Here is a 27917-nt window from a genome sequence, read left to right on the forward strand (position 1 = left end):
ATGACCAACAAACAGAGTGAAGTTGTGTGGCAGTCTTTACATGGAGTATTACCTGTGAGAGAATTTCAGAGGAATAGAGGTTTGGTGAGGAGTGAAATGTGTCCAAGAAATGGCTGTGGTGGAAGGGAAAGTGTGTTGCATGTTTTTTGGAATTGCCAGTATGCTAGAGATGTGATTGGGAGAATGGGGCCTTTGTGTAAAGAATTGTGTGGTGTGAATTTGTTGTCTTTTGAGTTGTTTATGTTTGGTTTGGGAATATGTGATGGGACGAAGGAAAGAGTCTTGTGGTTGATGCTTGCATGTATAAAGGAAGTGTTATGGGATGTGAGGAATGTGTATGTGTTTAAAAGGAAGGAAATTGCTGTAAAGCATAGTGTGAAGGTGATTTTGGGGAAGATGTATGTGTGTTTCCTATGGGACAAAAAGAGGAGAGGGGAAGTGGATGCGGAGGGAATATGGAAAGTTAAAAAGTGGAGATATATTGTTAGTACCTCTTGATTTTTGTTATTGTTGTTTTGAAATATGAAATAAATATTTCCGATGATGATGGGGACAGCAAATTGCGTATTGGATTTGACGCAGCTGTTTTGATGTAATTTTCCTTTGTCTGGTTTCCATAGACTGTGGAATTTCCTCGTCTGAGGAGAAAAAAAAAAAAAAAAATCTGTTCTTATCAGTTTAATATCTGATACGTCCCCTATCTGGGGACCATATATTAAATGGATTTTTAGAACAGGGAGATGGAAAAAGAGCTTGCTCTGTCCACTCCACGCATTGACCTGGTATTGCAGTATCTCCAGGACCGGTGCACCCCTTCTTTAATGCAGTTTCTAAAATCAGAAAGAATTGAATTCAATGTTTTTTGTTCATTTTGCTTGTTTGTCGGATTTTGGGATGGACTCTTTGGCTTTGCTTTTCTTCTCCTCATTGGATTTTTCATGTTCAAAGTTGCAGAAGCCAGATTACAAGCTCATTTTGGTTCAACTTCAGCAACTGTGCATTGCATTGCCATGTAATGTGATGCAATGCTATCTTTCTAGCTCTCCCTTTTTACTTCCTTTTGGATAAACAGACATATTAGGCAAGCATTTTGGAGCTTTCACCTAAATAACTACAGGTGGTGAGATAAGCTGCACAATATAATTGACCTTTCAGTATATTGTTGCACACACACCATCTATTTAGCAAATGCCCTTGTTATCAACAGCAGCCTTTTAAACTCACCTGAGCTAACAGGTATGTGCGCTGGTTACTCTGCTGCGCTTAAAATTTCTTTTTTGGTTTGCTACAATGCCTTTTCTGAAACGTTGTCTCCTTCTGCTGGAACACTGACATCTTTCATTTAATGCCTGCAGACTATAAAAGAGAACCCAACCCAAAAAGTTTGGTTGATTAGTCTGTGGCATTCTGTTAAACTGTTGCTTATGGCGGTCTCTGTGAGCTTGTCAGCGACATTCAGCCAGCCAGGTATCCTGCCTGCAGTAGATGGAATGTGGCAATGGAACGCTGGCTGCGCGTGTCATAATAGGCTCTGAGCCTTTATATACCTGTGCACAGCAGCAGCCACCTTCAGTCTGCTGCTGGACAGCCAGCAGCAGCAGCAGCAGGAGAGGTATGTAATCAGGAGCCCTCCTGCTAAGGGTAAACAGCTGCTCGTTCCACCCCACCCCCCGCCTTAATTGGTTCTCCTCCCTTCCAACGGTGTTGAGGCGGGTGGGAACAGCAGGGGGTGAAGGTGCTGTGTTTAAAGAGGTGGAGTTATGCAGATCTAAAACGCGTGGATTGCAGCAGCAGCAAGCCGAAAAGTGCAGGCATGTAAGGGATCTAGAGGTTGACAACATGTCTTCTTAACGGGAGTCCAGGAGCTCATCTCCACAAATGGACTTTTCAGGATCCTTGGGTGGCTCCGTAGTTTGAAACCAATTCTGGTTATCGCTTCTCGGCCTTTTGGCTAAGATCAAGTGTAGTATCTGTTCTTATCAGTTTAATATCTGATACGTCCCCTATCTGGGGACCATATATTAAATGGATTTTTAGAACAGGGAGATGGAAAAAGAGCTTGCTCTGTCCACTCCACGCATTGACCTGGTATTGCAGTATCTCCAGGACCGGTGCACCCCTTCTTTAATGCAGTTTCTAAAATCAGAAAGAATTGAATTCAATGTTTTTTGTTCATTTTGCTTGTTTGTCGGATTTTGGGATGGACTCTTTGGCTTTGCTTTTCTTCTCCTCATTGGATTTTTCATGTTCAAAGTTGCAGAAGCCAGATTACAAGCTCATTTTGGTTCAACTTCAGCAACTGTGCATTGCATTGCCATGTAATGTGATGCAATGCTATCTTTCTAGCTCTCCCTTTTTACTTCCTTTTGGATAAACAGACATATTAGGCAAGCATTTTGGAGCTTTCACCTAAATAACTACAGGTGGTGAGATAAGCTGCACAATATAATTGACCTTTCAGTATATTGTTGCACACACACCATCTATTTAGCAAATGCCCTTGTTATCAACAGCAGCCTTTTAAACTCACCTGAGCTAACAGGTATGTGCGCTGGTTACTCTGCTGCGCTTAAAATTTCTTTTTTGGTTTGCTACAATGCCTTTTCTGAAACGTTGTCTCCTTCTGCTGGAACACTGACTTCTTTCATTTAATGCCTGCAGACTATAAAAGAGAACCCAACCCAAAAAGTTTGGTTGATTAGTCTGTGGCATTCTGTTAAACTGTTGCTTATGGCGGTCTCTGTGAGCTTCTCAGCGACATTCAGCCAGCCAGGTATCCTGCCTGCAGTAGATGGAATGTGGCAATGGAACGCTGGCTGCGCGTGTCATAATAGGCTCTGAGCCTTTATATACCTGTGCACAGCAGCAGCCACCTTCAGTCTGCTGCTGGACAGCCAGCAGCAGCAGCAGCAGGAGAGGTATGTAATCAGGAGCCCTCCTGCTAAGGGTAGACAGCTGCTCGTTCCACCCCACCCCCCGCCTTAATTGGTTCTCCTCCCTTCCAACGGTGTTGAGGCGGGTGGGAACAGCAGGGGGTGAAGGTGCTGTGTTTAAAGAGGTGGAGTTATGCAGATCTAAAACGCGTGGATTGCAGCAGCAGCAAGCCGAAAAGTGCAGGCATGTAAGGGATCTAGAGGTTGACAACATGTCTTCTTAACGGGAGTCCAGGAGCTCATCTCCACAAATGGACTTTTCAGGATCCTTGGGTGGCTCCGTAGTTTGAAACCAATTCTGGTTATCGCTTCTCGGCCTTTTGGCTAAGATCAAGTGTAGTATCTGTTCTTTTAAAAACACAAGAGCTACGATCTACACTTGACGAGAGCGATCGAACTCGGAAGGAGAAGAGCTTCGGAGCCCAGCTGACATCGGAGAACGAAGGCGGATATCGGTGGGAGGAAGAAGCTCTAAAGAATCCAGAAGAAGACGAAGACTCGGAGAAGAATCAGGCTGTCCTGTGGAATCTTCGAGGAAGAAAATCATCGAGACAAAGACCTTTCGGGGAATTTGTCCAGAACACGACGGGAGAAGAATCTGCATAGCTCCACCCATTCCGGGAAGAGTTCCAGATCCAGCTCCAAGAAGTAACTGCAGGAGGAAAGCCATGGCAAGCGCTGCGAGGAAGGCCGAAAAGAAGAGCCTGGAGCTGGGGACAGCCAGGAGGGCCCAGCCAGGAGCCGATTCTGACCCCAAGGACTCTGCCTCCACGACTGGCCAGCAGAAGGGACCCCAGAAGCCCCGCCACGAAGCTCCAGCCCTGGAGCCATGGATGCGGCAGACGGTGGCCCTGAAGCTGAAGGAAGTGGATGGGAGGGTGCCGGACATGTCCTCGGACGTGTTCTGCCAGAAGATGATGCTGGATCGAGGCTTCTCCAGGTCGGACACCCTCAGCATCCAGACCTTCTTGACGGGGATCTTCTTCGTCACCTTCGCCACTGTGAACACCTGCAGGAGGTTCTGGGAAATGGTAAGCGCAAAAGGACCGGATAATTCTTTCTCTGCCTTTACAGGTAGCTGCCCTATCCAGAGGGATGAAAGGAGGATCACGGTCTCCATGCGCAACCCGCACACCCCAGGCCAAGACATCTGTACCTTCCTGAGACGCTTCTGTTTGGTTGTGAAGGAACCCTCTCACATCCTGAATGGACTCGGCTTCTGGATAGGTAAGTGGTCGGTGACCATTAGACTTCACAGGGACCTGGCGTACTCAGACGGACTTCGGCACCTGCCCCCGACATTCTCCCTGGGCAACTCCTACGGCCTCATCTATTACCCGGACATGCCGCGGAACTGCAGGAGATGCGGCAAGAATGGCCACGAGATGAAGGACTGCAAGGAGGATGCCTGCAGGATTTGTCGAGTGACGGGACACAGCTCGAAGGACTGCCCGAAGAAGACGTCCTGCAACCTGTGTGGGCTGGCGGCTCATCTGTACAAGGATTGCCCCAGGCGTGAGAGATCCTGGGCATCGGTGGTTGCGACGACCCCAGCTACGGAGGACAAGGCCCCGACGACCAGGCCTGTGAAGGTCAAGGACGCGACGACCAAGGCCCCAGCGGCCAAGGCCGAGACGACCAAGGCCAAAGCGGTCAAGGAGTCGGTGGCCAAAGCCCCAGCAACGGTCCCAGCAGCTCCGAAGCAGAAGAAAAAGTCAAAGGAGGGTAAGAGTTCTGTCACCCCTCTCTCGATCCCTCCCCCTGCCACCCCCGTCCAATCCCCCCCCACCCCGGCCACCCCTGCTGAGGATTCCACTTCCTCTTCCTCCTTCCCCTACTCCTCAGCAGGTGTCCTTTCCCCTGCCCCGGCAGCCACTCTCCCTCCCCAGACCATGGTAGCGGTGGAATTAACCTTTCCTCCACCCGCCGCTATCTATTCCGAGGAGGATTTTCCCCTTCTTGTCTCCCCAGTTCCAACCCGGGGAAAGAGGAAGGTGGAGGACAGCCCTGCTACTGAATCCTCCAAAAAGAAGATTCTGGATTTCGTAGGCGAAAAGGAGGATACCCTCCCTGAGCCAGAAGAGATGGAGCACATGGTTGAGACCCTGGTGGCCGAGCCAGAAGAGGAGGAACTGGTGGTCGCCGAGATCGAGGCCGCGCTGCTTGACCAGATGGAGGAAGAGGGCCTGCTGGTGATCCCGTCACCAGCAGTCAACACCGACGAGGGACCACCCGACCGGAGTGGTAACTAAGGTGTATTGCCTGCGCTAACTTTTTCTTTTTTCCCTACATGATGGCTAATATTAACTTATTTTCCATTAATGTCAGGAGCATCAAGGACAAGTTCAGACGTCAGACTATTTATGCCTTCCTTACTTCCCAGTTGTGTGATGTTTATATGTTGCAGGAATGTTCCCTTCCCTCCTCTAGGTCCTTCAAACATCTGGCCAGGGAGTGGTCCCACGGTCCATCCTACTGGTCCGGTGGGGGTGACTGCAAGTCTGCGGGGGTCGCAATTCTGATCAGGGGGGGCGCATTCACGCTTGAGTCCGTCCAGGAGCTCATCTGCGGCAGGGCTCTTGTTGTAGATGGCAACTGGGCGGGAGAACCTGTCAGGTTCATCAACGTGTATGCGTCCCCACTGAAGAATGAGCGTTTGGAGCTTTTCCAGACCCTGCGGCTTCAGCTTGCCACCACCAGGACCTTAGTGATGGCCGGGGATTTCAACTGCCCCATCTAGGAGGACGGTCGTAGTTCTGGCACATCTGCCAAGTTGGACATCACGTCCAAGCTGCTCATCGAGATGGTAACCGAGGCCTCTCTTCAGGACGTGGTGGGCTCTATGGGGAGAGGCTCCACGAACTATTCGTGGAGCCGACCCGATGGCTCACTCCGCTCCAGGATTGACTTTGTGTTCACCTCTCGGGCAGTCAGGCAGAGTAGGCACTCGATGGTCTCCTGCTTCTTCTCCGACCACAGAGCCATTCACTTACAAGGTGTCCTCGGCGACGGTTTTCCGTCCGGCCCCGGCTCCTGGAAGCTGAATTGTGCTCTGCTGGCTCAGGATGAAGTCGTGGAGGAGCTGAGAGCAGCCTACGCAATGTGGCAGTCCTACAAGGGTAGCTTCCAAACAGTCTCTGATTGGTGGGAATATGTTAAACTTGAGTTTCGCTGTTTCTTTCAGGCCAAGGGTCGACAACAGGCGTGTGAGAAGAGGAGGGACTTCAGAGGGCTGCAGCGCGAGCTGCGGTCGCTGCAGGACCTTCTTCACTGCGGCTGGGACGTGAGGGAGGAGCTGGAGGAGACCAAGAAGAGCCTGAAAAGGCACTTTGAGGAGGAGTCCAAGCGAATCATCTTCCGTTCCAAAGTGGAGAATCTGGAGAAGGGTGAGAAATGTAACTCATTCTTTTTCAGGAAACTTCATGCCGGTCACACGCCCCTGAACGAGCTGCGAGACGAGAGCGGAAACATGCGACGTGGGAAGGAGGACGTGATGAGGATCGTCAGCGACTTCTACAGCGAACTCTACTCCCACAAGACTACCGACCCCGACGCTGCTGATAAGTTCCTGTCAGGTATCACTAACCATCTTGATCCTGCAGGCACGGCAGCCTTGGACAAACCTCTGATGGTGGGCGAATTGCTCTCTGCCGCTAAATCCTTTAGGACCGGCAGGACCCCGGGCAGTGATGGTCTTCCAGCGGAGCTCTATGTAGCGCTGGGAGACCTCATCTGTCCGGACCTGTTGGACCTGTACGAGGAGATGGTGGTGGAGGGTAGAATGCCTCCATCTTTGAGGGAAGGAATGGTCACGATCCTGTACAAGCGGAAGGGAGAGAGGTGCGACCTGAGGAATTGGCGTCCCATCACTCTGCTCAACGTGGACTACAAGATCCTGGCCAAGACGATGGCGACACGACTTAAGACGGTCATCGGACGGATCATCCACCCGGACCAGACCTGCGGCATCCCTGGACGTCGCATCGCAGACAGCCTCGCTCTCGTGCGGGACACGGTCGAGTACATCAAGGTCCGCCGCGCACACACGGCCCTGGTCTCCTTGGATCAGGAGAAGGCCTTCGACCGGGTTTCCCACGAGTTCATGGGCTGAGCTCTGCACCGGTTAGGTTTGGGTAACATGTTTTGTTCGTATGTCCGTCTGATGTATTTTGATATCCACAGCTCGGTGTTGGTGAACGGCTGGAAGACTGACCCCTTCCCTGTCCTCTCTGGGGTCAGACAAGGCTGCCCTCTATCACCTCTTCTTTTTGTTTGTGTTATAGAACTCTTCGCAGAGGCTATCCGGCAGAATGGAGAGATCAGAGGGATCACCGCACCGGGTCCGGGACGACACGAGGTCAAGTGCTCGCTCTACATGGACGACGTCACCGTCTTCTGCGCTGATCGTGGTTCAGTCGACGCCCTCGTCCAGACGTGTGAGAGGTTCGGCCGGGCTTCAGGGGCCAAAGTCAACTGCAGGAAGTCGGAAGCCATGCTCTTCGGGGATTGGCAGCCGGCCTCCTCCGCCCCCTTCCCCTTCAACATTCAACCGGATTTCCTCAAGGTGCTGGGAGTCTGGTTCGGGAAGGAAGGAGCGGCCCTCAAGTCCTGGCAAGAACGCTTGGCCAAGGTGAAGCAACGGATCGGACTCTGGAGCCTCAGACACCTCACTTGTGAGGGTAAGGCACTCATCCTGCGTAATGAGGTCCTGCCCGTCTTGCAGTACACGGCGCAGGCCTGGCCCCCACACGTCACTGTGTGCAGGGCCATTACCAGGACAGTGTTTCACTTTGTCTGGGGATCCAAGATGGACAGAGTCAGGCGGGCCGTCATGTACAAGGAGCCTCGCAAGGGTGGGAAGGGCGTTCCAGATATCCCCACCCTCCTGCGATCCTCTTTTGTGTGTGATTGTGTCCGCCGGACTTTGCAAGTCAAGAATGGCTCCGCGGGCAGGTCCATGTCTCGCTTCTTCCTGCTTCCTCTTTGGAGGCGACTCGGCTGGGACAAGTGGGACAGCTCCTTCCCCTACAACTGGACGACGCCATGGTTCTACGGAGACGTCGTTCGATTTGTGGGGGAGCATCAACTGGAGGGACTCAAGCCCGACTTGTGGAAGCCCAAAACTATCCACAAGCTAATCAGAGCCAAGGATGACGTGGAGAACATCACAGGACTTCACCAGGACACGCTGGAGACTGTGTGGACAAATGTGTCGTCTGACAGGCTGACCAACGGGCACAAGGACTTGTCGTGGATGGCGATTCAGGGCGGACTGCCCGTCCGGTCATTCATGCATGCCCGGAACCTGTGCAAGACCCGGTACTGCCCAAGGTGCCCCTTCGTGGAGGAAACATCTTTGCACACTTTTTGGGACTGCGGATTTGCACAGCGCCTATTGACTGCACTTGAGGACGACCTGAGGAACTCTGTCCCCAGGGCGAGCCTATCGCACCATTCTGTGCTTTACGGACTCTTCCCTGGGGTTCATACCGTCGGAGCCATCCAGGAGGCTTGGCGCCTTATGAACTGCTTCAAGGATGCCGTTTGGGTCGCCAGGAACCGGCTCATCTTGAGGAGGGAGAGGATGTCCATCCAGGACTGCCGCAGGCTGATCCACAGCCTGCTCAGAGAATATTCCATCATGGACGGTCCGGAGGACGAGGACGAGGACTAAACCCCTCCTCCCCGTCTCCCCTTATGTGTCTTGTCTTTCAATAAAGCTTCGGGCCTGTGATTTTCCCCTCCCCATCCCCTTTTTCCCAATCCCCATCCCTTATCACGGTTCGTCGTACTGTATTGATTGACATGCTTTTTCTTTCAGATTGAGTGTTTTGTGTAGCATAGGGGTGTGATGTGTCTAGTTAGTGCGTCGTATCCTCATGCTATGTAAATATTATGTAGAATTCTGTGTGTACTGGGCTGCGGCACTGTACACTGTCTGTTAACTTATTTTTTGTGCTAATAAAAGATATATTCAATCAAAAAAATCTGTTCTTATCAGTTTAATATCTGATACGTCCCCTATCTGGGGACCATATATTAAATGGATTTTTAGAACAGGGAGATGGAAAAAGAGCTTGCTCTGTCCACTCCACGCATTGACCTGGTATTGCAGTATCTCCAGGACCGGTGCACCCCTTCTTTAATGCAGTTTCTAAAATCAGAAAGAATTGAATTCAATGTTTTTTGTTCATTTTGCTTGTTTGTCGGATTTTGGGATGGACTCTTTGGCTTTGCTTTTCTTCTCCTCATTGGATTTTTCATGTTCAAAGTTGCAGAAGCCAGATTACAAGCTCATTTTGGTTCAACTTCAGCAACTGTGCATTGCATTGCCATGTAATGTGATGCAATGCTATCTTTCTAGCTCTCCCTTTTTACTTCCTTTTGGATAAACAGACATATTAGGCAAGCATTTTGGAGCTTTCACCTAAATAACTACAGGTGGTGAGATAAGCTGCACAATATAATTGACCTTTCAGTATATTGTTGCACACACACCATCTAATTAGCAAATGCCCTTGTTATCAACAGCAGCCTTTTAAACTCACCTGAGCTAACAGGTATGTGCGCTGGTTACTCTGCTGCGCTTAAAATTTCTTTTTTGGTTTGCTACAATGCCTTTTCTGAAACGTTGTCTCCTTCTGCTGGAACACTGACTTCTTTCATTTAATGCCTGCAGACTATAAAAGAGAACCCAACCCAAAAAGTTTGGTTGATTAGTCTGTGGCATTCTGTTAAACTGTTGCTTATGGCGGTCTCTGTGAGCTTCTCAGCGACATTCAGCCAGCCAGGTATCCTGCCTGCAGTAGATGGAATGTGGCAATGGAACGCTGGCTGCGCGTGTCATAATAGGCTCTGAGTCTTTATATACCTGTGCACAGCAGCAGCCACCTTCAGTCTGCTGCTGGACAGCCAGCAGCAGCAGCAGCAGGAGAGGTATGTAATCAGGAGCCCTCCTGCTAAGGTTAGACAGCTGCTCGTTCCACCCCACCCCCCGCCTTAATTGGTTCTCCTCCCTTCCAACGGTGTTGAGGCGGGTGGGAACAGCAGGGGGTGAAGGTGCTGTGTTTAAAGAGGTGGAGTTATGCAGATCTAAAACGCGTGGATTGCAGCAGCAGCAAGCCGAAAAGTGCAGGCATGTAAGGGATCTAGAGGTTGACAACATGTCTTCTTAACGGGAGTCCAGGAGCTCATCTCCACAAATGGACTTTTCAGGATCCTTGGGTGGCTCCGTAGTTTGAAACCAATTCTGGTTATCGCTTCTCGGCCTTTTGGCTAAGATCAAGTGTAGTATCTGTTCTTATCAGTTTAATATCTGATACGTCCCCTATCTGGGGACCATATATTAAATGGATTTTTAGAACAGGGAGATGGAAAAAGAGCTTGCTCTGTCCACTCCACGCATTGACCTGGTATTGCAGTATCTCCAGGACCGGTGCACCCCTTCTTTAATGCAGTTTCTAAAATCAGAAAGAATTGAATTCAATGTTTTTTGTTCATTTTGCTTGTTTGTCGGATTTTGGGATGGACTCTTTGGCTTTGCTTTTCTTCTCCTCATTGGATTTTTCATGTTCAAAGTTGCAGAAGCCAGATTACAAGCTCATTTTGGTTCAACTTCAGCAACTGTGCATTGCATTGCCATGTAATGTGATGCAATGCTATCTTTCTAGCTCTCCCTTTTTACTTCCTTTTGGATAAACAGACATATTAGGCAAGCATTTTGGAGCTTTCACCTAAATAACTACAGGTGGTGAGATAAGCTGCACAATATAATTGACCTTTCAGTATATTGTTGCACACACACCATCTATTTAGCAAATGCCCTTGTTATCAACAGCAGCCTTTTAAACTCACCTGAGCTAACAGGTATGTGCGCTGGTTACTCTGCTGCGCTTAAAATTTCTTTTTTGGTTTGCTACAATGCCTTTTCTGAAACGTTGTCTCCTTCTGCTGGAACACTGACTTCTTTCATTTAATGCCTGCAGACTATAAAAGAGAACCCAACCCAAAAAGTTTGGTTGATTAGTCTGTGGCATTCTGTTAAACTGTTGCTTATGGCGGTCTCTGTGAGCTTCTCAGCGACATTCAGCCAGCCAGGTATCCTGCCTGCAGTAGATGGAATGTGGCAATGGAACGCTGGCTGCGCGTGTCATAATAGGCTCTGAGCCTTTATATACCTGTGCACAGCAGCAGCCACCTTCAGTCTGCTGCTGGACAGCCAGCAGCAGCAGCAGCAGGAGAGGTATGTAATCAGGAGCCCTCCTGCTAAGGGTAGACAGCTGCTCGTTCCACCCCACCCCCCGCCTTAATTGGTTCTCCTCCCTTCCAACGGTGTTGAGGCGGGTGGGAACAGCAGGGGGTGAAGGTGCTGTGTTTAAAGAGGTGGAGTTATGCAGATCTAAAACGCGTGGATTGCAGCAGCAGCAAGCCGAAAAGTGCAGGCATGTAAGGGATCTAGAGGTTGACAACATGTCTTCTTAACGGGAGTCCAGGAGCTCATCTCCACAAATGGACTTTTCAGGATCCTTGGGTGGCTCCGTAGTTTGAAACCAATTCTGGTTATCGCTTCTCGGCCTTTTGGCTAAGATCAAGTGTAGTATCTGTTCTTATCAGTTTAATATCTGATACGTCCCCTATCTGGGGACCATATATTAAATGGATTTTTAGAACAGGGAGATGGAAAAAGAGCTTGCTCTGTCCACTCCACGCATTGACCTGGTATTGCAGTATCTCCAGGACCGGTGCACCCCTTCTTTAATGCAGTTTCTAAAATCAGAAAGAATTGAATTCAATGTTTTTTGTTCATTTTGCTTGTTTGTCGGATTTTGGGATGGACTCTTTGGCTTTGCTTTTCTTCTCCTCATTGGATTTTTCATGTTCAAAGTTGCAGAAGCCAGATTACAAGCTCATTTTGGTTCAACTTCAGCAACTGTGCATTGCATTGCCATGTAATGTGATGCAATGCTATCTTTCTAGCTCTCCCTTTTTACTTCCTTTTGGATAAACAGACATATTAGGCAAGCATTTTGGAGCTTTCACCTAAATAACTACAGGTGGTGAGATAAGCTGCACAATATAATTGACCTTTCAGTATATTGTTGCACACACACCATCTATTTAGCAAATGCCCTTGTTATCAACAGCAGCCTTTTAAACTCACCTGAGCTAACAGGTATGTGCGCTGGTTACTCTGCTGCGCTTAAAATTTCTTTTTTGGTTTGCTACAATGCCTTTTCTGAAACGTTGTCTCCTTCTGCTGGAACACTGACTTCTTTCATTTAATGCCTGCAGACTATAAAAGAGAACCCAACCCAAAAAGTTTGGTTGATTAGTCTGTGGCATTCTGTTAAACTGTTGCTTATGGCGGTCTCTGTGAGCTTCTCAGCGACATTCAGCCAGCCAGGTATCCTGCCTGCAGTAGATGGAATGTGGCAATGGAACGCTGGCTGCGCGTGTCATAATAGGCTCTGAGCCTTTATATACCTGTGCACAGCAGCAGCCACCTTCAGTCTGCTGCTGGACAGCCAGCAGCAGCAGCAGCAGGAGAGGTATGTAATCAGGAGCCCTCCTGCTAAGGGTAGACAGCTGCTCGTTCCACCCCACCCCCCGCCTTAATTGGTTCTCCTCCCTTCCAACGGTGTTGAGGCGGGTGGGAACAGCAGGGGGTGAAGGTGCTGTGTTTAAAGAGGTGGAGTTATGCAGATCTAAAACGCGTGGATTGCAGCAGCAGCAAGCCGAAAAGTGCAGGCATGTAAGGGATCTAGAGGTTGACAACATGTCTTCTTAACGGGAGTCCAGGAGCTCATCTCCACAAATGGACTTTTCAGGATCCTTGGGTGGCTCCGTAGTTTGAAACCAATTCTGGTTATCGCTTCTCGGCCTTTTGGCTAAGATCAAGTGTAGTATCTGTTCTTATCAGTTTAATATCTGATACGTCCCCTATCTGGGGACCATATATTAAATGGATTTTTAGAACAGGGAGATGGAAAAAGAGCTTGCTCTGTCCACTCCACGCATTGACCTGGTATTGCAGTATCTCCAGGACCGGTGCACCCCTTCTTTAATGCAGTTTCTAAAATCAGAAAGAATTGAATTCAATGTTTTTTGTTCATTTTGCTTGTTTGTCGGATTTTGGGATGGACTCTTTGGCTTTGCTTTTCTTCTCCTCATTGGATTTTTCATGTTCAAAGTTGCAGAAGCCAGATTACAAGCTCATTTTGGTTCAACTTCAGCAACTGTGCATTGCATTGCCATGTAATGTGATGCAATGCTATCTTTCTAGCTCTCCCTTTTTACTTCCTTTTGGATAAACAGACATATTAGGCAAGCATTTTGGAGCTTTCACCTAAATAACTACAGGTGGTGAGATAAGCTGCACAATATAATTGACCTTTCAGTATATTGTTGCACACACACCATCTATTTAGCAAATGCCCTTGTTATCAACAGCAGCCTTTTAAACTCACCTGAGCTAACAGGTATGTGCGCTGGTTACTCTGCTGCGCTTAAAATTTCTTTTTTGGTTTGCTACAATGCCTTTTCTGAAACGTTGTCTCCTTCTGCTGGAACACTGACTTCTTTCATTTAATGCCTGCAGACTATAAAAGAGAACCCAACCCAAAAAGTTTGGTTGATTAGTCTGTGGCATTCTGTTAAACTGTTGCTTATGGCGGTCTCTGTGAGCTTCTCAGCGACATTCAGCCAGCCAGGTATCCTGCCTGCAGTAGATGGAATGTGGCAATGGAACGCTGGCTGCGCGTGTCATAATAGGCTCTGAGCCTTTATATACCTGTGCACAGCAGCAGCCACCTTCAGTCTGCTGCTGGACAGCCAGCAGCAGCAGCAGCAGGAGAGGTATGTAATCAGGAGCCCTCCTGCTAAGGGTAGACAGCTGCTCGTTCCACCCCACCCCCCGCCTTAATTGGTTCTCCTCCCTTCCAACGGTGTTGAGGCGGGTGGGAACAGCAGGGGGTGAAGGTGCTGTGTTTAAAGAGGTGGAGTTATGCAGATCTAAAACGCGTGGATTGCAGCAGCAGCAAGCCGAAAAGTGCAGGCATGTAAGGGATCTAGAGGTTGACAACATGTCTTCTTAACGGGAGTCCAGGAGCTCATCTCCACAAATGGACTTTTCAGGATCCTTGGGTGGCTCCATAGTTTGAAACCAATTCTGGTTATCGCTTCTCGGCCTTTTGGCTAAGATCAAGTGTAGTATCTGTTCTTATCAGTTTAATATCTGATACGTCCCCTATCTGGGGACCATATATTAAATGGATTTTTAGAACAGGGAGATGGAAAAAGAGCTTGCTCTGTCCACTCCACGCATTGACCTGGTATTGCAGTATCTCCAGGACCGGTGCACCCCTTCTTTAATGCAGTTTCTAAAATCAGAAAGAATTGAATTCAATGTTTTTTGTTCATTTTGCTTGTTTGTCGGATTTTGGGATGGACTCTTTGGCTTTGCTTTTCTTCTCCTCATTGGATTTTTCATGTTCAAAGTTGCAGAAGCCAGATTACAAGCTCATTTTGGTTCAACTTCAGCAACTGTGCATTGCATTGCCATGTAATGTGATGCAATGCTATCTTTCTAGCTCTCCCTTTTTACTTCCTTTTGGATAAACAGACATATTAGGCAAGCATTTTGTAGCTTTCACCTAAATAACTACAGGTGGTGAGATAAGCTGCACAATATAATTGACCTTTCAGTATATTGTTGCACACACACCATCTATTTAGCAAATGCCCTTGTTATCAACAGCAGCCTTTTAAACTCACCTGAGCTAACAGGTATGTGCGCTGGTTACTCTGCTGCGCTTAAAATTTCTTTTTTGGTTTGCTACAATGCCTTTTCTGAAACGTTGTCTCCTTCTGCTGGAACACTGACTTCTTTCATTTAATGCCTGCAGACTATAAAAGAGAACCCAACCCAAAAAGTTTGGTTGATTAGTCTGTGGCATTCTGTTAAACTGTTGCTTATGGCGGTCTCTGTGAGCTTCTCAGCGACATTCAGCCAGCCAGGTATCCTGCCTGCAGTAGATGGAATGTGGCAATGGAACGCTGGCTGCGCGTGTCATAATAGGCTCTGAGCCTTTATATACCTGTGCACAGCAGCAGCCACCTTCAGTCTGCTGCTGGACAGCCAGCAGCAGCAGCAGCAGGAGAGGTATGTAATCAGGAGCCCTCCTGCTAAGGGTAGACAGCTGCTCGTTCCACCCCACCCCCCGCCTTAATTGGTTCTCCTCCCTTCCAACGGTGTTGAGGCGGGTGGGAACAGCAGGGGGTGAAGGTGCTGTGTTTAAAGAGGTGGAGTTATGCAGATCTAAAACGCGTGGATTGCAGCAGCAGCAAGCCGAAAAGTGCAGGCATGTAAGGGATCTAGAGGTTGACAACATGTCTTCTTAACGGGAGTCCAGGAGCTCATCTCCACAAATGGACTTTTCAGGATCCTTGGGTGGCTCCGTAGTTTGAAACCAATTCTGGTTATCGCTTCTCGGCCTTTTGGCTAAGATCAAGTGTAGTATCTGTTCTTATCAGTTTAATATCTGATACGTCCCCTATCTGGGGACCATATATTAAATGGATTTTTAGAACAGGGAGATGGAAAAAGAGCTTGCTCTGTCCACTCCACGCATTGACCTGGTATTGCAGTATCTCCAGGACCGGTGCACCCCTTCTTTAATGCAGTTTCTAAAATCAGAAAGAATTGAATTCAATGTTTTTTGTTCATTTTGCTTGTTTGTCGGATTTTGGGATGGACTCTTTGGCTTTGCTTTTCTTCTCCTCATTGGATTTTTCATGTTCAAAGTTGCAGAAGCCAGATTACAAGCTCATTTTGGTTCAACTTCAGCAACTGTGCATTGCATTGCCATGTAATGTGATGCAATGCTATCTTTCTAGCTCTCCCTTTTTACTTCCTTTTGGATAAACAGACATATTAGGCAAGCATTTTGGAGCTTTCACCTAAATAACTACAGGTGGTGAGATAAGCTGCACAATATAATTGACCTTTCAGTATATTGTTGCACACACACCATCTATTTAGCAAATGCCCTTGTTATCAACAGCAGCCTTTTAAACTCACCTGAGCTAACAGGTATGTGCGCTGGTTACTCTGCTGCGCTTAAAATTTCTTTTTTGGTTTGCTACAATGCCTTTTCTGAAACGTTGTCTCCTTCTGCTGGAACACTGACTTCTTTCATTTAATGCCTGCAGACTATAAAAGAGAACCCAACCCAAAAAGTTTGGTTGATTAGTCTGTGGCATTCTGTTAAACTGTTGCTTATGGCGGTCTCTGTGAGCTTCTCAGCGACATTCAGCCAGCCAGGTATCCTGCCTGCAGTAGATGGAATGTGGCAATGGAACGCTGGCTGCGCGTGTCATAATAGGCTCTGAGCCTTTATATACCTGTGCACAGCAGCAGCCACCTTCAGTCTGCTGCTGGACAGCCAGCAGCAGCAGCAGCAGGAGAGGTATGTAATCAGGAGCCCTCCTGCTAAGGGTAGACAGCTGCTCGTTCCACCCCACCCCCCGCCTTAATTGGTTCTCCTCCCTTCCAACGGTGTTGAGGCGGGTGGGAACAGCAGGGGGTGAAGGTGCTGTGTTTAAAGAGGTGGAGTTATGCAGATCTAAAACGCGTGGATTGCAGCAGCAGCAAGCCGAAAAGTGCAGGCATGTAAGGGATCTAGAGGTTGACAACATGTCTTCTTAACGGGAGTCCAGGAGCTCATCTCCACAAATGGACTTTTCAGGATCCTTGGGTGGCTCCATAGTTTGAAACCAATTCTGGTTATCGCTTCTCGGCCTTTTGGCTAAGATCAAGTGTAGTATCTGTTCTTATCAGTTTAATATCTGATACGTCCCCTATCTGGGGACCATATATTAAATGGATTTTTAGAACAGGGAGATGGAAAAAGAGCTTGCTCTGTCCACTCCACGCATTGACCTGGTATTGCAGTATCTCCAGGACCGGTGCACCCCTTCTTTAATGCAGTTTCTAAAATCAGAAAGAATTGAATTCAATGTTTTTTGTTCATTTTGCTTGTTTGTCGGATTTTGGGATGGACTCTTTGGCTTTGCTTTTCTTCTCCTCATTGGATTTTTCATGTTCAAAGTTGCAGAAGCCAGATTACAAGCTCATTTTGGTTCAACTTCAGCAACTGTGCATTGCATTGCCATGTAATGTGATGCAATGCTATCTTTCTAGCTCTCCCTTTTTACTTCCTTTTGGATAAACAGACATATTAGGCAAGCATTTTGTAGCTTTCACCTAAATAACTACAGGTGGTGAGATAAGCTGCACAATATAATTGACCTTTCAGTATATTGTTGCACACACACCATCTATTTAGCAAATGCCCTTGTTATCAACAGCAGCCTTTTAAACTCACCTGAGCTAACAGGTATGTGCGCTGGTTACTCTGCTGCGCTTAAAATTTCTTTTTTGGTTTGCTACAATGCCTTTTCTGAAACGTTGTCTCCTTCTGCTGGAACACTGACTTCTTTCATTTAATGCCTGCAGACTATAAAAGAGAACCCAACCCAAAAAGTTTGGTTGATTAGTCTGTGGCATTCTGTTAAACTGTTGCTTATGGCGGTCTCTGTGAGCTTCTCAGCGACATTCAGCCAGCCAGGTATCCTGCCTGCAGTAGATGGAATGTGGCAATGGAACGCTGGCTGCGCGTGTCATAATAGGCTCTGAGCCTTTATATACCTGTGCACAGCAGCAGCCACCTTCAGTCTGCTGCTGGACAGCCAGCAGCAGCAGCAGCAGGAGAGGTATGTAATCAGGAGCCCTCCTGCTAAGGGTAGATAGACAGCTGCTCGTTCCACCCCACCCCCCGCCTTAATTGGTTCTCCTCCCTTCCAACGGTGTTGAGGCGGGTGGGAACAGCAGGGGGTGAAGGTGCTGTGTTTAAAGAGGTGGAGTTATGCAGATCTAAAACGCGTGGATTGCAGCAGCAGCAAGCCGAAAAGTGCAGGCATGTAAGGGATCTAGAGGTTGACAACATGTCTTCTTAACGGGAGTCCAGGAGCTCATCTCCACAAATGGACTTTTCAGGATCCTTGGGTGGCTCCGTAGTTTGAAACCAATTCTGGTTATCGCTTCTCGGCCTTTTGGCTAAGATCAAGTGTAGTATCTGTTCTTATCAGTTTAATATCTGATACGTCCCCTATCTGGGGACCATATATTAAATGGATTTTTAGAACAGGGAGATGGAAAAAGAGCTTGCTCTGTCCACTCCACGCATTGACCTGGTATTGCAGTATCTCCAGGACCGGTGCACCCCTTCTTTAATGCAGTTTCTAAAATCAGAAAGAATTGAATTCAATGTTTTTTGTTCATTTTGCTTGTTTGTCGGATTTTGGGATGGACTCTTTGGCTTTGCTTTTCTTCTCCTCATTGGATTTTTCATGTTCAAAGTTGCAGAAGCCAGATTACAAGCTCATTTTGGTTCAACTTCAGCAACTGTGCATTGCATTGCCATGTAATGTGATGCAATGCTATCTTTCTAGCTCTCCCTTTTTACTTCCTTTTGGATAAACAGACATATTAGGCAAGCATTTTGGAGCTTTCACCTAAATAACTACAGGTGGTGAGATAAGCTGCACAATATAATTGACCTTTCAGTATATTGTTGCACACACACCATCTATTTAGCAAATGCCCTTGTTATCAACAGCAGCCTTTTAAACTCACCTGAGCTAACAGGTATGTGCGCTGGTTACTCTGCTGCGCTTAAAATTTCTTTTTTGGTTTGCTACAATGCCTTTTCTGAAACGTTGTCTCCTTCTGCTGGAACACTGACTTCTTTCATTTAATGCCTGCAGACTATAAAAGAGAACCCAACCCAAAAAGTTTGGTTGATTAGTCTGTGGCATTCTGTTAAACTGTTGCTTATGGCGGTCTCTGTGAGCTTCTCAGCGACATTCAGCCAGCCAGGTATCCTGCCTGCAGTAGATGGAATGTGGCAATGGAACGCTGGCTGCGCGTGTCATAATAGGCTCTGAGCCTTTATATACCTGTGCACAGCAGCAGCCACCTTCAGTCTGCTGCTGGACAGCCAGCAGCAGCAGCAGCAGGAGAGGTATGTAATCAGGAGCCCTCCTGCTAAGGGTAGACAGCTGCTCGTTCCACCCCACCCCCCGCCTTAATTGGTTCTCCTCCCTTCCAACGGTGTTGAGGCGGGTGGGAACAGCAGGGGGTGAAGGTGCTGTGTTTAAAGAGGTGGAGTTATGCAGATCTAAAACGCGTGGATTGCAGCAGCAGCAAGCCGAAAAGTGCAGGCATGTAAGGGATCTAGAGGTTGACAACATGTCTTCTTAACGGGAGTCCAGGAGCTCATCTCCACAAATGGACTTTTCAGGATCCTTGGGTGGCTCCGTAGTTTGAAACCAATTCTGGTTATCGCTTCTCGGCCTTTTGGCTAAGATCAAGTGTAGTATCTGTTCTTATCAGTTTAATATCTGATACGTCCCCTATCTGGGGACCATATATTAAATGGATTTTTAGAACAGGGAGATGGAAAAAGAGCTTGCTCTGTCCACTCCACGCATTGACCTGGTATTGCAGTATCTCCAGGACCGGTGCACCCCTTCTTTAATGCAGTTTCTAAAATCAGAAAGAATTGAATTCAATGTTTTTTGTTCATTTTGCTTGTTTGTCGGATTTTGGGATGGACTCTTTGGCTTTGCTTTTCTTCTCCTCATTGGATTTTTCATGTTCAAAGTTGCAGAAGCCAGATTACAAGCTCATTTTGGTTCAACTTCAGCAACTGTGCATTGCATTGCCATGTAATGTGATGCAATGCTATCTTTCTAGCTCTCCCTTTTTACTTCCTTTTGGATAAACAGACATATTAGGCAAGCATTTTGGAGCTTTCACCTAAATAACTACAGGTGGTGAGATAAGCTGCACAATATAATTGACCTTTCAGTATATTGTTGCACACACACCATCTATTTAGCAAATGCCCTTGTTATCAACAGCAGCCTTTTAAACTCACCTGAGCTAACAGGTATGTGCGCTGGTTACTCTGCTGCGCTTAAAATTTCTTTTTTGGTTTGCTACAATGCCTTTTCTGAAACGTTGTCTCCTTCTGCTGGAACACTGACTTCTTTCATTTAATGCCTGCAGACTATAAAAGAGAACCCAACCCAAAAAGTTTGGTTGATTAGTCTGTGGCATTCTGTTAAACTGTTGCTTATGGCGGTCTCTGTGAGCTTCTCAGCGACATTCAGCCAGCCAGGTATCCTGCCTGCAGTAGATGGAATGTGGCAATGGAACGCTGGCTGCGCGTGTCATAATAGGCTCTGAGCCTTTATATACCTGTGCACAGCAGCAGCCACCTTCAGTCTGCTGCTGGACAGCCAGCAGCAGCAGCAGCAGGAGAGGTATGTAATCAGGAGCCCTCCTGCTAAGGGTAGATAGACAGCTGCTCGTTCCACCCCACCCCCCGCCTTAATTGGTTCTCCTCCCTTCCAACGGTGTTGAGGCGGGTGGGAACAGCAGGGGGTGAAGGTGCTGTGTTTAAAGAGGTGGAGTTATGCAGATCTAAAACGCGTGGATTGCAGCAGCAGCAAGCCGAAAAGTGCAGGCATGTAAGGGATCTAGAGGTTGACAACATGTCTTCTTAACGGGAGTCCAGGAGCTCATCTCCACAAATGGACTTTTCAGGATCCTTGGGTGGCTCCGTAGTTTGAAACCAATTCTGGTTATCGCTTCTCGGCCTTTTGGCTAAGATCAAGTGTAGTATCTGTTCTTATCAGTTTAATATCTGATACGTCCCCTATCTGGGGACCATATATTAAATGGATTTTTAGAACAGGGAGATGGAAAAAGAGCTTGCTCTGTCCACTCCACGCATTGACCTGGTATTGCAGTATCTCCAGGACCGGTGCACCCCTTCTTTAATGCAGTTTCTAAAATCAGAAAGAATTGAATTCAATGTTTTTTGTTCATTTTGCTTGTTTGTCGGATTTTGGGATGGACTCTTTGGCTTTGCTTTTCTTCTCCTCATTGGATTTTTCATGTTCAAAGTTGCAGAAGCCAGATTACAAGCTCATTTTGGTTCAACTTCAGCAACTGTGCATTGCATTGCCATGTAATGTGATGCAATGCTATCTTTCTAGCTCTCCCTTTTTACTTCCTTTTGGATAAACAGACATATTAGGCAAGCATTTTGGAGCTTTCACCTAAATAACTACAGGTGGTGAGATAAGCTGCACAATATAATTGACCTTTCAGTATATTGTTGCACACACACCATCTATTTAGCAAATGCCCTTGTTATCAACAGCAGCCTTTTAAACTCACCTGAGCTAACAGGTATGTGCGCTGGTTACTCTGCTGCGCTTAAAATTTCTTTTTTGGTTTGCTACAATGCCTTTTCTGAAACGTTGTCTCCTTCTGCTGGAACACTGACTTCTTTCATTTAATGCCTGCAGACTATAAAAGAGAACCCAACCCAAAAAGTTTGGTTGATTAGTCTGTGGCATTCTGTTAAACTGTTGCTTATGGCGGTCTCTGTGAGCTTCTCAGCGACATTCAGCCAGCCAGGTATCCTGCCTGCAGTAGATGGAATGTGGCAATGGAACGCTGGCTGCGCGTGTCATAATAGGCTCTGAGCCTTTATATACCTGTGCACAGCAGCAGCCACCTTCAGTCTGCTGCTGGACAGCCAGCAGCAGCAGCAGCAGGAGAGGTATGTAATCAGGAGCCCTCCTGCTAAGGGTAGACAGCTGCTCGTTCCACCCCACCCCCCGCCTTAATTGGTTCTCCTCCCTTCCAACGGTGTTGAGGCTGGTGGGAACAGCAGGGGGTGAAGGTGCTGTGTTTAAAGAGGTGGAGTTATGCAGATCTAAAACGCGTGGATTGCAGCAGCAGCAAGCCGAAAAGTGCAGGCATGTAAGGGATCTAGAGGTTGACAACATGTCTTCTTAACGGGAGTCCAGGAGCTCATCTCCACAAATGGACTTTTCAGGATCCTTGGGTGGCTCCGTAGTTTGAAACCAATTCTGGTTATCGCTTCTCGGCCTTTTGGCTAAGATCAAGTGTAGTATCTGTTCTTATCAGTTTAATATCTGATACGTCCCCTATCTGGGGACCATATATTAAATGGATTTTTAGAACAGGGAGATGGAAAAAGAGCTTGCTCTGTCCACTCCACGCATTGACCTGGTATTGCAGTATCTCCAGGACCGGTGCACCCCTTCTTTAATGCAGTTTCTAAAATCAGAAAGAATTGAATTCAATGTTTTTTGTTCATTTTGCTTGTTTGTCGGATTTTGGGATGGACTCTTTGGCTTTGCTTTTCTTCTCCTCATTGGATTTTTCATGTTCAAAGTTGCAGAAGCCAGATTACAAGCTCATTTTGGTTCAACTTCAGCAACTGTGCATTGCATTGCCATGTAATGTGATGCAATGCTATCTTTCTAGCTCTCCCTTTTTACTTCCTTTTGGATAAACAGACATATTAGGCAAGCATTTTGGAGCTTTCACCTAAATAACTACAGGTGGTGAGATAAGCTGCACAATATAATTGACCTTTCAGTATATTGTTGCACACACACCATCTATTTAGCAAATGCCCTTGTTATCAACAGCAGCCTTTTAAACTCACCTGAGCTAACAGGTATGTGCGCTGGTTACTCTGCTGCGCTTAAAATTTCTTTTTTGGTTTGCTACAATGCCTTTTCTGAAACGTTGTCTCCTTCTGCTGGAACACTGACTTCTTTCATTTAATGCCTGCAGACTATAAAAGAGAACCCAACCCAAAAAGTTTGGTTGATTAGTCTGTGGCATTCTGTTAAACTGTTGCTTATGGCGGTCTCTGTGAGCTTCTCAGCGACATTCAGCCAGCCAGGTATCCTGCCTGCAGTAGATGGAATGTGGCAATGGAACGCTGGCTGCGCGTGTCATAATAGGCTCTGAGCCTTTATATACCTGTGCACAACAGCAGCCACCTTCAGTCTGCTGCTGGACAGCCAGCAGCAGCAGCAGCAGGAGAGGTATGTAATCAGGAGCCCTCCTGGTAAGGGTAGACAGCTGCTCGTTCCACCCCACCCCCCGCCTTAATTGGTTCTCCTCCCTTCCAACGGTGTTGAGGCGGGTGGGAACAGCAGGGGGTGAAGGTGCTGTGTTTAAAGAGGTGGAGTTATGCAGATCTAAAACGCGTGGATTGCAGCAGCAGCAAGCCGAAAAGTGCAGGCATGTAAGGGATCTAGAGGTTGACAACATGTCTTCTTAACGGGAGTCCAGGAGCTCATCTCCACAAATGGACTTTTCAGGATCCTTGGGTGGCTCCGTAGTTTGAAACCAATTCTGGTTATCGCTTCTCGGCCTTTTGGCTAAGATCAAGTGTAGTATCTGTTCTTATCAGTTTAATATCTGATACGTCCCCTATCTGGGGACCATATATTAAATGGATTTTTAGAACAGGGAGATGGAAAAAGAGCTTGCTCTGTCCACTCCACGCATTGACCTGGTATTGCAGTATCTCCAGGACCGGTGCACCCCTTCTTTAATGCAGTTTCTAAAATCAGAAAGAATTGAATTCAATGTTTTTTGTTCATTTTGCTTGTTTGTCGGATTTTGGGATGGACTCTTTGGCTTTGCTTTTCTTCTCCTCATTGGATTTTTCATGTTCAAAGTTGCAGAAGCCAGATTACAAGCTCATTTTGGTTCAACTTCAGCAACTGTGCATTGCATTGCCATGTAATGTGATGCAATGCTATCTTTCTAGCTCTCCCTTTTTACTTCCTTTTGGATAAACAGACATATTAGGCAAGCATTTTGGAGCTTTCACCTAAATAACTACAGGTGGTGAGATAAGCTGCACAATATAATTGACCTTTCAGTATATTGTTGCACACACACCATCTATTTAGCAAATGCCCTTGTTATCAACAGCAGCCTTTTAAACTCATCTGAGCTAACAGGTATGTGCGCTGGTTACTCTGCTGCGCTTAAAATTTCTTTTTTGGTTTGCTACAATGCCTTTTCTGAAACGTTGTCTCCTTCTGCTGGAACACTGACTTCTTTCATTTAATGCCTGTAGACTATAAAAGAGAACCCAACCCAAAAAGTTTGGTTGATTAGTCTGTGGCATTCTGTTAAACTGTTGCTTATGGCGGTCTCTGTGAGCTTCTCAGCGACATTCAGCCAGCCAGGTATCCTGCCTGCAGTAGATGGAATGTGGCAATGGAACGCTGGCTGCGCGTGTCATAATAGGCTCTGAGCCTTTATATACCTGTGCACAGCAGCAGCCACCTTCAGTCTGCTGCTGGACAGCCAGCAGCAGCAGCAGCAGGAGAGGTATGTAATCAGGAGCCCTCCTGCTAAGGGTAGACAGCTGCTCGTTCCACCCCACCCCCCGCCTTAATTGGTTCTCCTCCCTTCCAACGGTGTTGAGGCGGGTGGGAACAGCAGGGGGTGAAGGTGCTGTGTTTAAAGAGGTGGAGTTATGCAGATCTAAAACGCGTGGATTGCAGCAGCAGCAAGCCGAAAAGTGCAGGCATGTAAGGGATCTAGAGGTTGACAACATGTCTTCTTAACGGGAGTCCAGGAGCTCATCTCCACAAATGGACTTTTCAGGATCCTTGGGTGGCTCCGTAGTTTGAAACCAATTCTGGTTATCGCTTCTCGGCCTTTTGGCTAAGATCAAGTGTAGTATCTGTTCTTATCAGTTTAATATCTGATACGTCCCCTATCTGGGGACCATATATTAAATGGATTTTTAGAACAGGGAGATGGAAAAAGAGCTTGCTCTGTCCACTCCACGCATTGACCTGGTATTGCAGTATCTCCAGGACCGGTGCACCCCTTCTTTAATGCAGTTTCTAAAATCAGAAAGAATTGAATTCAATGTTTTTTGTTCATTTTGCTTGTTTGTCGGATATTGGGATGGACTCTTTGGCTTTGCTTTTCTTCTCCTCATTGGATTTTTCATGTTCAAAGTTGCAGAAGCCAGATTACAAGCTCATTTTGGTTCAACTTCAGCAACTGTGCATTGCATTGCCATGTAATGTGATGCAATGCTATCTTTCTAGCTCTCCCTTTTTACTTCCTTTTGGATAAACAGACATATTAGGCAAGCATTTTGGAGCTTTCACCTAAATAACTACAGGTGGTGAGATAAGCTGCACAATATAATTGACCTTTCAGTATATTGTTGCACACACACCATCTATTTAGCAAATGCCCTTGTTATCAACAGCAGCCTTTTAAACTCACCTGAGCTAACAGGTATGTGCGCTGGTTACTCTGCTGCGCTTAAAATTTCTTTTTTGGTTTGCTACAATGCCTTTTCTGAAACGTTGTCTCCTTCTGCTGGAACACTGACTTCTTTCATTTAATGCCTGCAGACTATAAAAGAGAACCCAACCCAAAAAGTTTGGTTGATTAGTCTGTGGCATTCTGTTAAACTGTTGCTTATGGCGGTCTCTGTGAGCTTCTCAGCGACATTCAGCCAGCCAGGTATCCTGCCTGCAGTAGATGGAATGTGGCAATGGAACGCTGGCTGCGCGTGTCATAATAGGCTCTGAGCCTTTATATACCGGTGCACAGCAGCAGCCACCTTCAGTCTGCTGCTGGACAGCCAGCAGCAGCAGCAGCAGGAGAGGTATGTAATCAGGAGCCCTCCTGCTAAGGGTAGACAGCTGCTCGTTCCACCCCACCCCCCGCCTTAATTGGTTCTCCTCCCTTCCAACGGTGTTGAGGCGGGTGGGAACAGCAGGGGGTGAAGGTGCTGTGTTTAAAGAGGTGGAGTTATGCAGATCTAAAACGCGTGGATTGCAGCAGCAGCAAGCCGAAAAGTGCAGGCATGTAAGGGATCTAGAGGTTGACAACATGTCTTCTTAACGGGAGTCCAGGAGCTCATCTCCACAAATGGACTTTTCAGGATCCTTGGGTGGCTCCGTAGTTTGAAACCAATTCTGGTTATCGCTTCTCGGCCTTTTGGCTAAGATCAAGTGTAGTATCTGTTCTTATCAGTTTAATATCTGATACGTCCCCTATCTGGGGACCATATATTAAATGGATTTTTAGAACAGGGAGATGGAAAAAGAGCTTGCTCTGTCCACTCCACGCATTGACCTGGTATTGCAGTATCTCCAGGACCGGTGCACCCCTTCTTTAATGCAGTTTCTAAAATCAGAAAGAATTGAATTCAATGTTTTTTGTTCATTTTGCTTGTTTGTCGGATTTTGGGATGGACTCTTTGGCTTTGCTTTTCTTCTCCTCATTGGATTTTTCATGTTCAAAGTTGCAGAAGCCAGATTACAAGCTCATTTTGGTTCAACTTCAGCAACTGTGCATTGCATTGCCATGTAATGTGATGCAATGCTATCTTTCTAGCTCTCCCTTTTTACTTCCTTTTGGATAAACAGACATATTAGGCAAGCATTTTGGAGCTTTCACCTAAATAACTACAGGTGGTGAGATAAGCTGCACAATATAATTGACCTTTCAGTATATTGTTGCACACACACCATCTATTTAGCAAATGCCCTTGTTATCAACAGCAGCCTTTTAAACTCACCTGAGCTAACAGGTATGTGCGCTGGTTACTCTGCTGCGCTTAAAATTTCTTTTTTGGTTTGCTACAATGCCTTTTCTGAAACATTGTCTCCTTCTGCTGGAACACTGACTTCTTTCATTTAATGCCTGCAGACTATAAAAGAGAACCCAACCCAAAAAGTTTGGTTGATTAGTCTGTGGCATTCTGTTAAACTGTTGCTTATGGCGGTCTCTGTGAGCTTCTCAGCGACATTCAGCCAGCCAGGTATCCTGCCTGCAGTAGATGGAATGTGGCAATGGAACGCTGGCTGCGCGTGTCATAATAGGCTCTGAGCCTTTATATACCTGTGCACAGCAGCAGCCACCTTCAGTCTGCTGCTGGACAGCCAGCAGCAGCAGCAGCAGGAGAGGTATGTAATCAGGAGCCCTCCTGCTAAGGGTAGACAGCTGCTCGTTCCACCCCACCCCCCGCCTTAATTGGTTCTCCTTCCTTCCAACGGTGTTGAGGCGGGTGGGAACAGCAGGGGGTGAAGGTGCTGTGTTTAAAGAGGTGGAGTAATGCAGATCTAAAACGCGTGGATTGCAGCAGCAGCAAGCCGAAAAGTGCAGGCATGTAAGGGATCTAGAGGTTGACAACATGTCTTCTTAACGGGAGTCCAGGAGCTCATCTCCACAAATGGACTTTTCAGGATCCTTGGGTGGCTCCGTAGTTTGAAACCAATTCTGGTTATCGCTTCTCGGCCTTTTGGCTAAGATCAAGTGTAGTATCTGTTCTTATCAGTTTAATATCTGATACGTCCCCTATCTGGGGACCATATATTAAATGGATTTTTAGAACAGGGAGATGGAAAAAGAGCTTGCTCTGTCCACTCCACGCATTGACCTGGTATTGCAGTATCTCCAGGACCGGTGCACCCCTTCTTTAATGCAGTTTCTAAAATCAGAAAGAATTGAATTCAATGTTTTTTGTTCATTTTGCTTGTTTGTCGGATTTTGGGATGGACTCTTTGGCTTTGCTTTTCTTCTCCTCATTGGATTTTTCATGTTCAAAGTTGCAGAAGCCAGATTACAAGCTCATTTTGGTTCAACTTCAGCAACTGTGCTTTGCATTGCCATGTAATGTGATGCAATGCTATCTTTCTAGCTCTCCCTTTTTACTTCCTTTTGGATAAACAGACATATTAGGCAAGCATTTTGTAGCTTTCACCTAAATAACTACAGGTGGTGAGATAAGCTGCACAATATAATTGACCTTTCAGTATATTGTTGCACACACACCATCTATTTAGCAAATGCCCTTGTTATCAACAGCAGCCTTTTAAACTCACCTGAGCTAACAGGTATGTGCGCTGGTTACTCTGCTGCGCTTAAAATTTCTTTTTTGGTTTGCTACAATGCCTTTTCTGAAACGTTGTCTCCTTCTGCTGGAACACTGACTTCTTTCATTTAATGCCTGCAGACTATAAAAGAGA

At 46.8% G+C, this 27917-nt stretch overlaps 17 non-coding genes and 1 pseudogene across 17 annotated transcripts; all 18 read left to right on the forward strand.

The window, feature by feature from the left end:
* Positions 1-628: 628 nt before the first annotated feature.
* LOC141150608 (U2 spliceosomal RNA) lies at positions 629-816 on the forward strand. The gene has a single exon (XR_012246762.1). It is a non-coding gene; the product is annotated as a U2 spliceosomal RNA (small nuclear RNA).
* A 1115-nt stretch (positions 817-1931) lies between these two features.
* Positions 1932-2122, forward strand: LOC141149120 (U2 spliceosomal RNA). Its single transcript, XR_012245430.1, has one exon. It is a non-coding gene; the product is annotated as a U2 spliceosomal RNA (small nuclear RNA).
* Positions 2123-3237: 1115 nt separating this feature from the next.
* On the forward strand, positions 3238-3315 carry LOC141151000 (U2 spliceosomal RNA; annotated as a pseudogene).
* Positions 3316-8879: 5564 nt separating this feature from the next.
* Positions 8880-9073, forward strand: LOC141150275 (U2 spliceosomal RNA). The gene has a single exon (XR_012246532.1). It is a non-coding gene; the product is annotated as a U2 spliceosomal RNA (small nuclear RNA).
* A 1115-nt stretch (positions 9074-10188) lies between these two features.
* LOC141149121 (U2 spliceosomal RNA) lies at positions 10189-10379 on the forward strand. Its single transcript, XR_012245431.1, has one exon. It is a non-coding gene; the product is annotated as a U2 spliceosomal RNA (small nuclear RNA).
* Positions 10380-11494: 1115 nt separating this feature from the next.
* LOC141149123 (U2 spliceosomal RNA) lies at positions 11495-11685 on the forward strand. Its single transcript, XR_012245433.1, has one exon. It is a non-coding gene; the product is annotated as a U2 spliceosomal RNA (small nuclear RNA).
* Positions 11686-12800: 1115 nt separating this feature from the next.
* LOC141149124 (U2 spliceosomal RNA) lies at positions 12801-12991 on the forward strand. The gene has a single exon (XR_012245434.1). It is a non-coding gene; the product is annotated as a U2 spliceosomal RNA (small nuclear RNA).
* A 1115-nt stretch (positions 12992-14106) lies between these two features.
* Positions 14107-14297, forward strand: LOC141149125 (U2 spliceosomal RNA). Its single transcript, XR_012245435.1, has one exon. It is a non-coding gene; the product is annotated as a U2 spliceosomal RNA (small nuclear RNA).
* Positions 14298-15412: 1115 nt separating this feature from the next.
* LOC141149126 (U2 spliceosomal RNA) lies at positions 15413-15603 on the forward strand. The gene has a single exon (XR_012245436.1). It is a non-coding gene; the product is annotated as a U2 spliceosomal RNA (small nuclear RNA).
* A 1115-nt stretch (positions 15604-16718) lies between these two features.
* Positions 16719-16909, forward strand: LOC141149127 (U2 spliceosomal RNA). The gene has a single exon (XR_012245437.1). It is a non-coding gene; the product is annotated as a U2 spliceosomal RNA (small nuclear RNA).
* Positions 16910-18028: 1119 nt separating this feature from the next.
* On the forward strand, positions 18029-18219 carry LOC141149128 (U2 spliceosomal RNA). The gene has a single exon (XR_012245438.1). It is a non-coding gene; the product is annotated as a U2 spliceosomal RNA (small nuclear RNA).
* Positions 18220-19334: 1115 nt separating this feature from the next.
* LOC141149129 (U2 spliceosomal RNA) lies at positions 19335-19525 on the forward strand. The gene has a single exon (XR_012245439.1). It is a non-coding gene; the product is annotated as a U2 spliceosomal RNA (small nuclear RNA).
* Positions 19526-20644: 1119 nt separating this feature from the next.
* On the forward strand, positions 20645-20835 carry LOC141149130 (U2 spliceosomal RNA). Its single transcript, XR_012245440.1, has one exon. It is a non-coding gene; the product is annotated as a U2 spliceosomal RNA (small nuclear RNA).
* Positions 20836-21950: 1115 nt separating this feature from the next.
* LOC141149131 (U2 spliceosomal RNA) lies at positions 21951-22141 on the forward strand. Its single transcript, XR_012245441.1, has one exon. It is a non-coding gene; the product is annotated as a U2 spliceosomal RNA (small nuclear RNA).
* Positions 22142-23256: 1115 nt separating this feature from the next.
* On the forward strand, positions 23257-23447 carry LOC141149132 (U2 spliceosomal RNA). Its single transcript, XR_012245442.1, has one exon. It is a non-coding gene; the product is annotated as a U2 spliceosomal RNA (small nuclear RNA).
* Positions 23448-24562: 1115 nt separating this feature from the next.
* Positions 24563-24753, forward strand: LOC141149134 (U2 spliceosomal RNA). Its single transcript, XR_012245444.1, has one exon. It is a non-coding gene; the product is annotated as a U2 spliceosomal RNA (small nuclear RNA).
* A 1115-nt stretch (positions 24754-25868) lies between these two features.
* Positions 25869-26059, forward strand: LOC141149135 (U2 spliceosomal RNA). The gene has a single exon (XR_012245445.1). It is a non-coding gene; the product is annotated as a U2 spliceosomal RNA (small nuclear RNA).
* A 1115-nt stretch (positions 26060-27174) lies between these two features.
* Positions 27175-27365, forward strand: LOC141149136 (U2 spliceosomal RNA). Its single transcript, XR_012245446.1, has one exon. It is a non-coding gene; the product is annotated as a U2 spliceosomal RNA (small nuclear RNA).
* The last annotated feature ends 552 nt before the right edge of the window (positions 27366-27917 follow it).

The sequence above is a fragment of the Phyllobates terribilis genome, unplaced genomic scaffold (assembly GCF_046119375.1).
Source record: "Phyllobates terribilis strain yellow unplaced genomic scaffold, ASM4611937v1 Scaffold_5__5_contigs__length_657084704, whole genome shotgun sequence".
NCBI lineage: Eukaryota > Metazoa > Chordata > Amphibia > Anura > Dendrobatidae > Phyllobates > Phyllobates terribilis.